The following is a 14,877-nucleotide window of genomic DNA, read 5'->3' on the forward strand; positions in this document are numbered from 1 at the left end:
CAGCAGCTTCCATTTGACTAACATTGCCGGCCGGCTTTGGAAATGACTGTGTGGAAGTGTTCGTCATGGAGACTGCATGGTACATCCTGGTATTTCCCAATGCATTTTAATGTTTGAAGTGTTCTGTTTATTGATTGATTGGTAACCTCACCTCATCAGTGCAGGCACGCCTCTCTAAATTGGAGGGTGCCAAGTATTGTAGAGGAGGAGGGGTGTGTTGTCTGTCTGTATTTAAGAGCAATATTTTAGTAGTCTGTTGAATAAGCTATAATGTTGGGTGAGAAATGCAACTTATATTTATGTTGTACAACATCCTTTAAAGGTGAGGTTAGTCATAGGCTATGAGAATGTATAGCTTGGTTAATGACTGTTGATTGATTGCATGCCATGTGGTAGGATCCACTCCCTATAAGAGGGAGACTGCAGGGGCAGTCAGTTAGTTGGGCTTGGAGCAACCAGCTGTAAGCACCTAGGGGAGAGCTGCCAGGGTCCTTGTCTCGTAAGGGTGTCGCCTGTTTAACAGTATATCAAGTTCCTAGGTTGTTTTTATTATAGTTTAGTTTGCTGTCAAGTATTTGTTATTTTTGGTAAAGTCTTATTTTGTTTTGTTATTTAAGGCCTTCACTATTTATACTGCACTGTTGTTGGAGGATTCGTTTGGGAGAAAATAAAACGCCCCAAACTTTGCATCTCTGGACTTGTCACATTTTTGGAGCCTTGACCAATCGGCCAACTTCACAGGTAGTACTACAAATGACTTTTTTTTTTAATCAATTCTCTTACAAATAATTTTTTCTTCTATCTTTGGCTATTTTTAATCACGATATTTTTTCATTAACGATTTAAATTGTCACCAGTTTGAATCAACAGTTCACGGCACACAGTACTTCCCACCATTACAGAAGTTGAAACAAAGTTGTCCCGCTTAATATAGGGATGTAATACAGATCCCTGCGGGACAACTTAAGTTATACAGTTTCATACAGATTCTGTATATATCTGCATAGAATTGAAGGAGGTGAGACTTGATTTGAGAGAGGTTTCTGGGTCTTGTTATAGGCACTGTTATATTTATGTGGCTGGCTGTAATTTCGTTATATATATTTTATGATAGCTGAACCGCTGGGTCTTATGCAGTATAGTCTTATTTCACTGTGTCCTCCAGAGCGTACTGTTGCTCAGCTATGCATGATTTGCTGCCAGTTAAGGCAAAATTGATATTGATATTATTGTTTTGTTTTTCTGTAGCTTTCTGTAGTTTTCTACATGTAGGCTGTATGGCCAATCAGGTGTAGGTAAACACAGAAGTATTATATATATATACACACACACACACACACACACAAATATTAAGAGTAAAGAGAGCCTACTGTCCAGCAGTCCAAATATTATTACATTTCAGAATGGTAGACCTGAGGCCTACCATTGCGTGGCACATCTATGCACGGAATGTCTATGTTCACAGGCTTCTGTGTGCGGCCTAGAGGGCATCTGAGCATGTGCTACACCATGTGTCCTTTGAGAAACCGGGCCATTGTTATGATTCATGTTCAATGGCAAAAGCACAATTAAATCTGTAATCGCTTAATCGAGTAATCTCTCTCTCTCTCTCTCGTAGTGCATCTCACTTCATGGGTACCAGGTCATCTCGCCCCTTTTCCAACTCGCCCCCGCGAAAAGTGAAGACGGCTCGCCACAGAATTTCGAAAAGTGAAGACGGCTCGCCACAGAATTTCGAATAGTCATAGCACTTTATAGTACACATGTATAATATATAATATAGTATAGTATAGTAGTAGGCTATTATCTGTACATTATGCTATAAGTCTAAAAGGTGGTAATATCTAACTTCTAAGGTTTTAAATTCTCGGTCCGTTGGGGAGACCGCTCTTCCCGTTGGGGCGACCGATCTTCGCCGCTTTGGGCGAGTTGGAAAAGGGGCGAGCCGTCTCGTATTCACTTCATGTTGGTAGTTGTGCTCTTATTCGTACAGTACAACAATTATCCTGAGACATAATCATTGTAATTAAAATTGGTTTCCTGTTGCTGTGCAGATCTGGACAACATTTTAATAAGTTGATGTCAGAGAAATCTTTATACATTTTCTTCTAATGATCTAATCAGTAAGAATTTTGCATCTCATTTAAAGCAGAGAAAATGTATTCTGTTTGTTGAATTTGTCACCTGGCTTTAGGCCTATTCACACGATATGCTAAATTACTGTTGTGATCTTATTGATTTGGTCATATATTCTTCCCAATATGATTATTTTAACTGGCCTCTTTTGAAATTTACAGTTGAAACGTCCTTAAGGCAACCACTTGAACCCCAACATTAGCCGAAAATAGCTGATCTACAAGCTCGGAACGCAATGCGTTGCGATGTGTTTTGTGCTCGGCTATTTTTGGCAAAGCGATTTGGTGTAGAGGGGGAAAAGCGGCCTGAGTCCTGAGTTCCGTTTTACTAAGTTTAGAGGGTTTAAGTTGTAACGATTAAATAATTAAATTAACTGTTACTCTTTTTTAAAGCACGGGATAGTGACTGATCTCCTTCGACACAATTGATTTATGCTGAATGACAGGAATGGCAATAGACATTAGACAGCAAACACACTCAGTAAGAACACAGCGAAGTAGTGATGAAGTTATGATAGTATTTATCTACTCAAAGGAGAAATAATAATACAGCCAGGTATAAACAACAACCAACTCAGATGAATGAAAACAAGTTGAAACCCTTTGAACCGAATGTCCTCGATTCGCGCCCGCACGCACGCACGCACGCACGTACGTCCGCTAAATAGTTTATTAGATAGGTCTGTAAGAAAAGAGTAATTAAAGTCCGCGTCTCGCGCACGCGCCCGCACGCTCCTATTGTTCCTTATCGCTCCGTGAATCCAAACGGCTCCAAACCGCGTCCCAGAACAAACGAAAAGTGTCAATCAATCAATGTCAATCCAAAAACGTCACTCCAAAAGTTATCCAAAAAGTAAAGGGATCCCCAGCAACGACGTAATCCAAAAGTAATGACTCCCAAGGGAAAAAACAACAATGGATCCTCGCGGGGTATAAAATATAAACGGTCTCACCAAGTCTTTTCTCTTGTGAAGTACAGCGCGCTGCAGTGTGGCCTTAGCTATTTTCCACCTATAGCGTTCCGAGTAGAGTTAATTATTAAATAAATAATGATCAAACTGGTCTAGGTCTCCTGTGGACTTCCTGGACGGTTTGCCTCTCTCGTTCGTTCCTCTCGCGGGCCGGCCACCAACGCCTACTTTACGTGCGTCAGACAGTCTCGGACCCGTCAATCAAAACAATCCCCTCAAATCATAACATAGGCTTTCAAAACACCCCTTAAACAATAACAAAATAAAACCTATTAGGACATTACCCTTAAAGGATGGCGTTAATTAAGGACCATTATACCATATCTGTGACATACACTTTTAAATGCCATAAATAAAATAAATCCTTTTGGGAGTCGGAGACGGCCAGAGGTGCCGATGGTCTCTACACGGTCAGACGCAACGTCACTGTGAAGAAGACTGACCGCAACACCTTCACCTGTAGAGTTCAACAGCACAACATCAGCCAAACCAGAGAGAAAGAGATTTGTATTCCCCGTAAGCATTGTTTGACTTCTTCTTCTTCTGCTTCATCCTCCTCAATTTGAGGTACTATGAAGTTAACTAATAGAGGGTCTATACGTGGTCAATGTTCAGGGCTAAGGACATTAGACAAAATAAAAAAGTATTCCAGTACTCAATAACATGTAGGCTACTTAAATTAGTTACTGCCCTACACATCCCACGGTGCCTAACATGATGGTGTAAAAAGGCTGATGCTTAACCAGGATCAGCTTTTCATCAGGAAACTGGCAGCTAAAGAGATGGGTGGACCCTCTTCTCTTCTGTCACCCCAGGAGGACCAGCTGAGGAGATGGGTGGACCCTCTTCTGTCACCCCAGGAGGACCAGCTGAGGAGATGGGTGGACCCTCTTCTGTCACCCCAGGAGGACCAGCTGAGGAGATGGGTGGACCCTCTTCTTTCCCCCCAGGAGGACCAGCTGAGGAGATGGGTGGACCCTCTTCTCTTCTGTCCCCCCAGGAGGGCCAGCTGAGGAGATGGGTGGACCCTCTTCTCTATTCTGATGTTGATGGAGGAATGTGTGGGACTGGACGATCTGTCCGGGAACACCTACATGAAAGGATTAGAATACTGTAATATATACTAATACTTCTAAGTACTAGCAACCAAATACATTAAAAAAACACCCAAACGTCCCACACCTGTCCTCAGGCGGTTGAGGGCGGTCCGTACTCCTTATGGGGGAGGTGCTGAGGTGGAGGTGCTTTAAGCAAAGCTATACACCTTGAAAAGTACAGTCATAACTCAAGTGTACACTTAAACTGTGTGTTGGTTTGTTTACTGTTTTACTGTTGAGTGAGACCCACAGTTTGGGAAAACACTGCATTAGATCAAAGTGTCTCCCAAATAGAAGGGACTCGGGAAACAGATTGTTTTAAATGCTGGCTATTCCAATACAGTAGAAAACAGGAGGGGGTTAGACAGAAAAAGGAAGAGCTGAGCTGTTTGTTACAATTTGCTATTATTATTTTTTTTAGTGAAAACTGTTTAATTACAGAGCTGTCTGGGTGTTATAAATATTGATATGACAATTAAAATTCCATTGCTATATCTCACAAATGATGATGTTGTATTACTGTTGTATGGTAGACAATAAAGTGGGTTTCAGGTGTGGTAATCTGAACACACACAAACAGGACATGGTTGAGGCAGTCAGCAGGTCACAGCGCTGTAGGGCTTTGAACCCTATATCCAGCAGAAGCTTGGATAGTACTTATTACTACCTGTGCTTTTTTTGCTTTGCAACACCATGCCTTTACTTGCATGTGAATTATTTTGTTTTGACGATACTTGTACTACTGTTCTACATTTTTGTCTAATAAAATAGGCTATTCATTTAATCAAACTCAACAATCAATCAAACAGAGATGCTACTAACCAAGCTATCCATGTCAACATGCTCTATACAAGGAGTCTGAATAACAGGTATAAGTAATGTTTACTTACTTACTTACTACTCTTATGGGACATAAGGCTTCAATGAGCGCTCTCCATTGCATCCGATCCCTGGCAGCATGTTGCGCCTCTCCCCAGGACAGGTTCATCTGTTCCAGCTCCTGCGTCACAGTTCTGCGCCAGGTGGTCTTGGGCCTCCCAGGTTTTCTTTTTCCTGGTGGTGTCCATCGTACGGCCACCTTTGTGATACAGTCCTGCTCCATCCTCAGTACATGTCCTAGCCATCTTAGGCGTCTGTGTGTAATGTCCTTTGTAATGCTCCGGCTCCCTGTTTGTTTGTACAGTTCATTGTTTGATATTTTATTCGGCCAAAAGATCTGACATATACGTCTGAGGCATCTGTTGTGGAACACTTCTATTCTCCTATTGTCTGTTTTGACCACTCTCCAGCTCTCGGAACCATACAGCAGAACAGACTTGACATTGCTGTTGTATAGGAGCATCTTCGTTTTAAGGCTATATTGTTTTGATCTCCAGATGGATCGGAGTTGGGAGAAGGCACCCTGAGCCTTCCCCAGCCTTGGCTTGTAAAACATTTCGCTGCGCTGGCTTGCTGAGCTCGCATTCTGAGCTGGCTGGCTTGCCAGGCCGGCTGATTCTGTTGCTGCAAGGCAGGGCGGGGCAGACCGGGCCAGGCAGACAGAGCCAGGCCTCGAGAGAGGCTGAGCTGACTAACCCTAACCCTTGGCTGCCTCGGCCAGCCTACCTGCATGCCTGCCTCGGCCTGCTTGCTTGCTTGCCTCCATGCTTGCCTGTCTCTGCCTGCCTGCCCGCCCGCCTGCCCGCCTGCCCGCCTGCCTGCCTGCCTGCAACTTGAATGAGGTGTGTAAACACTTATTTTACGGGTGTGGGTGTTGACCGTGGCTTTTGTGTTCTCCAGTTGTTTCTTGAAGGAGAGTGTTCTGTCCAGTGTAACTCCAAGTTACATGGGGTGGGTATGGTTAGGTTTTTGACCATCCCAAGTGACGCTCAGTTCTTTTTTCGCGTCTCGGTTCCTCAGGTGGAAGCTGCATAGTTGGGTTTTTGATGGGTGACTCAATCTTCTGGAAGTCTGCTTGTTGGGTGGTAATGCAGAGGTCGTCGGCGTAGATTAAACGCTGGCATTCTGTGGGTAGTGGCTGGTCGTTTGTGTAGATATTGAAAAGGAGGGGGTGAGCACGCTACCTTGTGGGAGGCCGTTCTTTTGGGATTTCCATTTACTCCTCTGGTCATTTAACTGGACATAGAAGCGCCTGTTGTTGAGGAGGCTTTTGATGACTTGACACAGGTCCAGGTCACCAGTCATGTTCAGTAGTTTCCTGACCATTGTGCGGTGTTGGACAGTGTTGTAGGCAGCAAAGAGATCTATGAATGCTGCTCCAGTTATTTGTTTTCCCTCAGACCCATCCTCAATGTGTTGGGTGAGGTTGAGCTCTGTCCAGCACAGGAGCGGCCGGGACGGAAACCAGCTTGGTCTTTAGTCAGCTTGGTGTCTATGAGTGGCATGAGGCGTTGGAGTAGCAGCCTCTCATAGAGCTTGTAGGTGATGCAGAGGTGGGAAATGGGTCGGTAGCTTTTTGGGGATGATGGGTCTTTGCCATGTTTGGGGATTGCAACCACTTTGGCCTTTCTCCAGACAGAAGGGATGGTTTTCTGTGCATGTGTTCAGCATCCCCAGGAGCCAGGTCTTTGCGTTAGGTCCCAGGTGCTGTATCATTCTGCCATTATGTCATCAATCCCTGCTACTTTTCCAGATTTCAACTTTCCCATTGCAGTTTCGAGTTCTTCTAGGTCGAAGGGTTTGGTTTGAGGGCTGGCTGATTGTGGTTGGTCTGATACCACTGTGTGATGGTGTTCTCCTGTGGGTCGGCAGCGGTGTTTGTTACGACTTTTAGCCACCAGTTGTGATGCAACAGAGTTTGCTGTGACCATTGTGATTATGGGTGGTGTGATCTTTGCCAAGAAGGCGTATTGTGGCCCATGCCTTCCTGCTGTTTATTGTCATGTTGGTGTTCTCTATCATTTCCTTCCAGACTTTCCTCCGTTCATCCCCAACTTCACTGTCTATCTCCTGTGTTCTCCATTCATCTTGAGCGATACGTCGTCTGATGTGCAGGGGGGACCGCATAAAGGCACGTGATCGGCTCCAGCTTGAGCAGGCATACTCTGCTGTAGAGAAAGACAGGGCCATCCATGGCAGTTGCACGGATTGTTTGTGGGTCTGCGCCCCACTTGGAGTTCACTAGTTTTCACAGGATGTTATTGTGGGTGTTGACCTTGGCTTTTGTGTTCTCCAGGTGTTTTTTGAAGGAGAGTGTCCTGTCCAGTGTAACTCCAAGTTACATGGGGTGGATATGGTTGGAGAGTTTGTGACCATCCCAAGTGACGCTCAGTTCTTTTTTCGCGTCTCGGTTCCTCAGGTGGAAGCTGCATAGTTGGGTTTTTGATGGGTTGGGTTTCAGGTGGTTGTATTGTAGTAGCTTGACATTTCTTGGAGGGCACTTTCAAGGACAGACTCAATCTTCTGGAAGTCTGCTTGTTGGGTGGTGCGGGGGGGAGGTGCCTTTCACACAATGTGACTACCAGACCACAGACACATTCTGAATGTGAACTACAGCGCTTAAAGCGACCATAGTACCGTCCTGTCCTCCTATCTTTATACCAGAGTACCGTCCTGTCCTATCTTTTCAATGCAACATTGATATTCTCTTCAGGAACACAATTCTTACCTCGCTCTTATAACAACATTTGTTATCGTACCAATACCACGATCGCACAGGGCGTAACTCAATGTCTCAGGACACTCTCAGTGAAAACTAAAATTGCGTTTGACTTGTACTTTTTCTGCTGTACTTAAAGCGTGCACACACGCATGCACACGCACAGACGGCGTGCACGCACATGCTAACCAAATGTAACAGTGTAAAACATGTAACCAAATGGAACCTTACAGGTCTGTAACTCAGAGTGTACAGATGAAACAAAATGGGAAGGTCCAACACTGGTTATCGAAGCGTGCACACACGCACACACACATACACGCGCACACGCACGCACACGCACGTGTAACCAAATTACAGACCCTTACAGGTCCAACACTGTTTTTTTTGTTAATCATCGAATGAAATGTGAGGTCGGCAAGAGAAAGTTAAAAAAAATCATAGCAAATACCGGTAATTCAATTTTTTTAGTTTTGTCCTATGTTTTTCTTCTTTATATATTACTTTACTGTTGAAATGTACATTTTACATTTCAACGAATGGACCTGTACATGACAACACAAAAACTAAGGCACTGGTGTCGTACTTCTGGTTTACCGGAACGGGGTTCAACTCCCTGCAGTGCCCTGCTCAATGTGTTGTATTTACATGGTTCAACTCCCTGCAGTGCCCTGCTCAATGTGTTGTATTTACATGGTTCAACTCCCTGCAGTGCCCTGCTCAATGTGTTGTATTTACATGGTTCAACTCCCTGCAGTGCCCTGCTCAATGTGTTGTATTTACATTTCTGCGCGATTCTTCATCATTGAGGATTTGAAAAAAGGTGAAAATCAAGGAAAAGCGAAAGTCCATGGTCTCGGAGGGCATACTATAGTATGTCGTTTTTCACAATTTTGGAGGATTTGAAAAAGAAAAGGTGAAAATCACGGAAAAGCAAAAGGCTATAGTCCATGGTCACTGACCGCATACTGGTCAAGGTCATTTATACTGGTCAAGGTCATTTACTAGTCTTATGCAGGTCATTGATATTGGTCAAGGTCATTGAGCGGCGCGCTATAGTGCGCGATTCTTCATCATTGTTGAGGATTTGAAAAAAGGTGAAAATCAAGGAAAAGCGAAAGGCAATAGTCCATCGTCTCGGAGCGCATGCTATAGGGTGCCATCTTTCAGGATTTCGGAGGATTTGAAAAAGGTGAAAATCGCGGAAAAGCGACAGGCTATAGTCCATGGTGACGGACCGCATACTAGTCAAGGTCATTTATACTGGTCACGGTCATGTACTAGTCTTCTGAAGGTCATTTATACTGGTCAAGGTCATTTATACTGGTCAAGGTCATTCATACTGGTCAAGGTAATTTACTAGTCTTAGAAAATCACTGAAAAGCGACAGGCTATAGTCCATGGTCTCTGAGCGCATGCTATAGGGTGCCATTTTTCACAATTTCGGAGGATTAAAAAAAAAAGGTGAAAATCGCGGAAAAGCAACAGGCTATAGTCCATGGTCTCGGAGCACATGCTATAGGGTGGCATTTTTCACGGTTTCGGAGGATTTGAACAAAAGGTGAAAATCACTGAAAAGCGACAGGCTATAGTCCATGGTCTCTGAGCGCATGTTATAGGGTGCCATTTTTCACAATTTCGGAGGATTAAAAAAAAAGGTGAAAATCGCGGAAAAGCAACAGGCTATAGTCCATGGTCTCGGAGCACATGCTATAGGGTGGCATTTTTCACGGTTTCGGAGGATTTGAACAAAAGGTGAAAATCACTGAAAAGCGACAGGCTATAGTCCATGGTCTCGGAGCACATGCTATAGGGTGGCATTTCTCACAATTTCGGAGGATTTGAAAAAAAGGTGAAAATCACTGAAAAGCGACAGGCTATAGTCCATGGTCTCGGAGCACATGCTACAGGGTGGTATTTTTCACGGTTTCGGAGGATTTGAAAAAAAGGTGAAAATCACTGAAAAGCGACAGGGTATAGTCCATGGTCTCGGAGCACATGCTACAGGGTGCCATTTTTCACGGTCTCGGAGGATTTGAAAGAAAGGTGAAAATCACTGAAAAGCGACAGGCTATAGTCCATGGTCTCGGAGCACATGCTATAAGGTGGCATTTTTCACGGTTTCGGAGGATTTGAAAAAAAGGTGAAAATCACTGAAAAGCGACAGGCTAGAGTCCATGGTCTCGGAGCACATGCTACAGGGTGGTATTTTTCACGGTTTCGGAGGATTTGAAAGAAAGGTGAAAATCACTGAAAAGCGACAGGCTATAGTCCATGGTCTCGGAGCACATGCTATAGGGTGGCATTTTTCACGGTTTCGGAGGATTTGAAAAAAAGGTGAAAATCACTGAAAAGCGACAGGCTATAGTCTATGGTCTTGCATGCTATAGGGTGGCATTTTTCACAATTTCGGAGGATTTGAAAAAAAGGTGAAAATCACTGAAAAGCGACAGGCTAGAGTCCATGGTCTCGGAGCACATGCTACAGGGTGGTATTTTTCACGGTTTCGGAGGATTTGAAAGAAAGGTGAAAATCACTGAAAAGCGACAGGCTATAGTCCATGGTCTCGGAGCACATGCTATAGGGTGGCATTTTTCACGGTTTCGGAGGATTTGAAAAAAAGGTGAAAATCACTGAAAAGCGACAGGCTATAGTCCATGGTCTTGAAGCACATGCTATAGGGTGGCATTTTTCACAATTTCGGAGGATTTGAAAAAAAGGTGAAAATCACTGAAAAGCGACAGGCTAGAGTCCATGGTCTCGGAGCACATGCTACAGGGTGGTATTTTTCACGGTTTCGGAGGATTTGAAAAAAGGTGAAAATCACTGAAAAGCGACAGGCTATAGTCCATGGTCTCGGAGCACATGCTACAGGGTGGTATTTTTCACGGTTTCGGAGGATTTGAAAAAAAGGTGAAAATCACTGAAAAGCGACAGGCTATAGTCCATGGTCTCGGAGCACATGCTACAGGGTGCCATTTTTCACGGTTTCGGAGGATTTGAAAAAAAGGTGAAAATCACTGAAAAGCGACAGGCTATAGTCCATGGTCTCGGAGCACATGCTACAGGGTGCCATTTTTCACGGTTTCGGAGGATTTGAAAGAAAGGTGAAAATCACTGAAAAGCGACAGGCTATAGTCCATGGTCTCGGAGCACATGCTATAGGGTGGCATTTTTCACGGTTTCGGAGGATTTGAAAAAAAGGTGAAAATCACTGAAAAGCGACAGGCTATAGTCCATGGTCTCGGAGCACATGCTACAGGGTGGTATTTTTCACGGTTTCGGAGGATTTGAAAAAAAGGTGAAAATCACTGAAAAGCGACAGGCTATAGTCCATGGTCTCGGAGCACATGCTACAGGGTGCCATTTTTCACGGTTTCGGAGGATTTGAAAGAAAGGTGAAAATCACTGAAAAGCGACAGGCTATAGTCCATGGTCTCGGAGCACATGCTATAGGGTGGCACTTTTCACAATTTCGGAGGATTTGAAAAAAAGGTGAAAATCACTGAAAAGCGACAGGCTAGAGTCCATGGTCTCGGAGCACATGCTACAGGGTGGTATTTTTCACGGTTTCGGAGGATTTGAAAGAAAGGTGAAAATCACTGAAAAGCGACAGGCTATAGTCCATGGTCTCGGAGCACATGCTATAGGGTGGCATTTTTCACGGTTTCGGAGGATTTGAAAAAAAGGTGAAAATCACTGAAAAGTGACAGGCTATAGAGCGTCGCAGTCCCGCCTCCTACCCGGGACCAGGAAATGAAATCCAATGCATTATTCTCATAGACATTTCGTAAAGTATTTATTTAAAGACGGTTACGCCGCGGACAAAGCCAACTCGAGTCGTGACAACTCATGACAACACAAACAATATTTTGGACCAAACAAATAATTAGAAAGAAGAAAAACAACAAAAAAAGTGTTGTAACCTGCCGTTTTTTTCTTCTTTCTAATTATTTGTTTGGTCCAAAATATTGTTTGTGTTGTCATGAGTTGTCACGACTCGAGTTGGCTTTGTCCGCGGCGTAACCGTCTTTAAATAAATACTTTACGAAATGTCTATGAGAATAATGCATTGGATTTCATTTCCTGGTCCCGGGTAGGAGGCGGGACTGCGACGCTCTATAGTCCATGGTCTCGGAGCACATGCTATAGGGTGGCATTTTTCACAATTTCGGAGGATTTGAAAAAAAGGTGAAAATCACTGAAAAGCGACAGGCTAGAGTCCATGGTCTCGGAGCACATGCTACAGGGTGGTATTTTTCACGGTTTCGGAGGATTTGAAAAAAGGTGAAAATCACTGAAAAGCGACAGGCTATAGTCCATGGTCTCGGAGCACATGCTACAGGGTGTTATTTTTCACGGTTTCGGAGGATTTGAAAAAAAGGTGAAAATCACTGAAAAGCGACAGGCTATAGTCCATGGTCTCGGAGCACATGCTACAGGGTGCCATTTTTCACGGTTTCGGAGGATTTGAAAGAAAGGTGAAAATCACTGAAAAGCGACAGGCTATAGTCCATGGTCTCGGAGCACATGCTATAGGGTGGCATTTTTCACGGTTTCGGAGGATTTGAAAAAAAGGTGAAAATCACTGAAAAGCGACAGGCTATAGTCCATGGTCTCGGAGCACATGCTACAGGGTGGTATTTTTCAATGGCACTTATTGGCCCCCCACACAAGCCCTTATTGGCCCCCCATATAAGCCCATATTTGCCCCCCAAATAAGCCCTTGTTTGCCCCCCACACAAGCCCTTATTGGCCCCCCACACATAAGCCCTTATTTGCCCCCCACACAAGCCCTATTTGGCCCCCCACAACAAGCCCTTATTGGCCCCCCACATAAGCCTCCCCCCCACATAAGCCCTTATTTGCCCCCAACACAAGCCCATATTTGCCCCCCCACACAAGCCCTTATTGGCCCCCCACACAAGCCCTTATTGGCCCCCCACACAAGCCCTTATTGCCCCCCCACACAAGCCCTTATTGGCCCCCCACCACAAGCCCTTATTGCCCCCCCACACAAGCCCTTACTGGCCCCCCACACAAGCCCTTATTGGCCCCCCATATAAGCCCTCATTTTAGGGAATGGGCACAGGTGGGGGCAGGTGCTCAAGCCCCCCTAGCCCCCCCCCCCCCCCCCCCCCTCTGCACGTGCCTGGCAATAGCACAAACTTTGGCATGGAGACACATGCTGGAACTTTTTACTTTGAAATGTTTTTTGTAGTTTGAGTTATTTAACTTTAACGCCCAATGCATTCTCAATGGCAATAGCACAAACTTTGGCATGCTACTAGTCCTACATACTTACACCTAGAAACCCCCTTCAAGCCTACTTAGGTTCATCTTACGGTGGACATGTTTGCCTGAAAAGGAATCTTTGAAATGTTTCATAGTTTTAGAAATATAGTGCTTTCAAATTTGAGAATTTTACAATGGGGCTCAATGGCAGATATTGGCACGTCAAAAAAGCACTTTCACCTAGAAACTCCATTCACACTTTTTATAATTCAGCTTACTGTGGAGACACATGCTGGAACTTTTTACTTTGAAATGTTTTGTAGTTTCTGAGTTATTTAACTTTAACGCCCAATGCATTCTCAATGGCAATAGCACAAACTTTGGCATGCTACTAGTCCTACATACTTAAACCTAGAAACCCCATGCAAGCCTACTTAGGTTCATCTTACGGTGGACATGTTTGCCTGAAAAGGAATCTTTTAAATGTTTCATAGTTTTAGAAGTATAGTGCTTTCAAATTTGAGAATTTTACAATGGGGCTCAATGGCAGATATTGGCACGTCAAAAAAGCACTTTCACCTAGAAACTCCATTCACACTTTTTATAATTCAGCTTACTGTGGAGACACATGCTGGAACTTTTTATTTTGAAATGTTTTGTAGTTTCTGAGTTATTTAACTTTAACGCCCAATGCATTCTCAATGGCAATAGCACAAACTTTGGCATGCTACTAGTCCTACATACTTACACCTAGAAACCCCATTCAAGCCTACTTAGGTTCATCTTACGGTGGACATGTTTGCCTGAAAAGGAATCTTTGAAATGTTTCATAGTTTTAGAAATATAGTGCTTTCAAATTTGAGAATTTTACAATGGGGCTCAATGGCAGATATTGGCACGTCAAAAAAGCACTTTCACCTAGAAACTCCATTCACACTTTTTATAATTCAGCTTACTGTGGAGACACATGCTGGAACTTTTTACTTTGAAATGTTTTGTAGTTTCTGAGTTATTTAACTTTAACGCCCAATGCATTCTCACTGGCAATAGCACAAACTTTGGCATGCTACTAGTCCTACATACTTACACCTAGAAACCCCATTCAAGCCTACTTAGGTTCATCTTACGGTGGACATGTTTGCCTGAAAAGGAATCTTTGAAATGTTTCATAGTTTTAGAAATATAGTGCTTTCAAATTTGAGAATTTTACAATGGGGCTCAATGGCAGATATTGGCACGTCAAAAAAGCACTTTCACCTAGAAACTCCATTCACACTTTTTATAATTCAGCTTACTGTGGAGACACATGCTGGAACTTTTTACTTTGAAATGTTTTGTAGTTTCTGAGTTATTTAACTTTAACGCCCAATGCATTCTCAATGGCAATAGCACAAACTTTGGCATGCTACTAGTCCTACATACTTACACCTAGAAACCCCCTTCAAGCCTACTTAGGTTCATCTTACGGTGGACATGTTTGCCTGAAAAGGAATCTTTGAAATGTTTCATAGTTTTAGAAATATAGTGCTTTCAAATTTGAGAATTTTACAATGGGGCTCAATGGCAGATATTGGCACGTCAAAAAAGCACTTTCACCTAGAAACTCCATTCACACTTTTTATAATTCAGCTTACTGTGGAGACACATGCTGGAACTTTTTACTTTGAAATGTTTTGTAGTTTCTGAGTTATTTAACTTTAACGCCCAATGCATTCTCAATGGCAATAGCACAAACTTTGGCATGCTACTAGTCCTACATACTTAAACCTAGAAACCCCATGCAAGCCTACTTAGGTTCATCTTACGGTGGACATGTTTGCCTGAAAAGGAATCTTTTAAAT

General features: G+C 43.6%; 1 long non-coding RNA gene across 1 annotated transcript; it reads left to right on the forward strand.

Annotated features, from left to right (window-relative positions):
* Positions 1–454: 454 nt before the first annotated feature.
* Positions 455–4,707, forward strand: LOC306935232. Its single transcript, XR_013791369.1, has 2 exons — positions 455–741; positions 3,922–4,707. It is a non-coding gene; the product is annotated as an uncharacterized lncRNA (long non-coding RNA).
* The last annotated feature ends 10,170 nt before the right edge of the window (positions 4,708–14,877 follow it).

This window comes from Electrona antarctica, assembly GCF_951216825.1.
Source record: "Electrona antarctica genome assembly, chromosome: 13".
Lineage (NCBI taxonomy): Eukaryota > Metazoa > Chordata > Actinopteri > Myctophiformes > Myctophidae > Electrona > Electrona antarctica.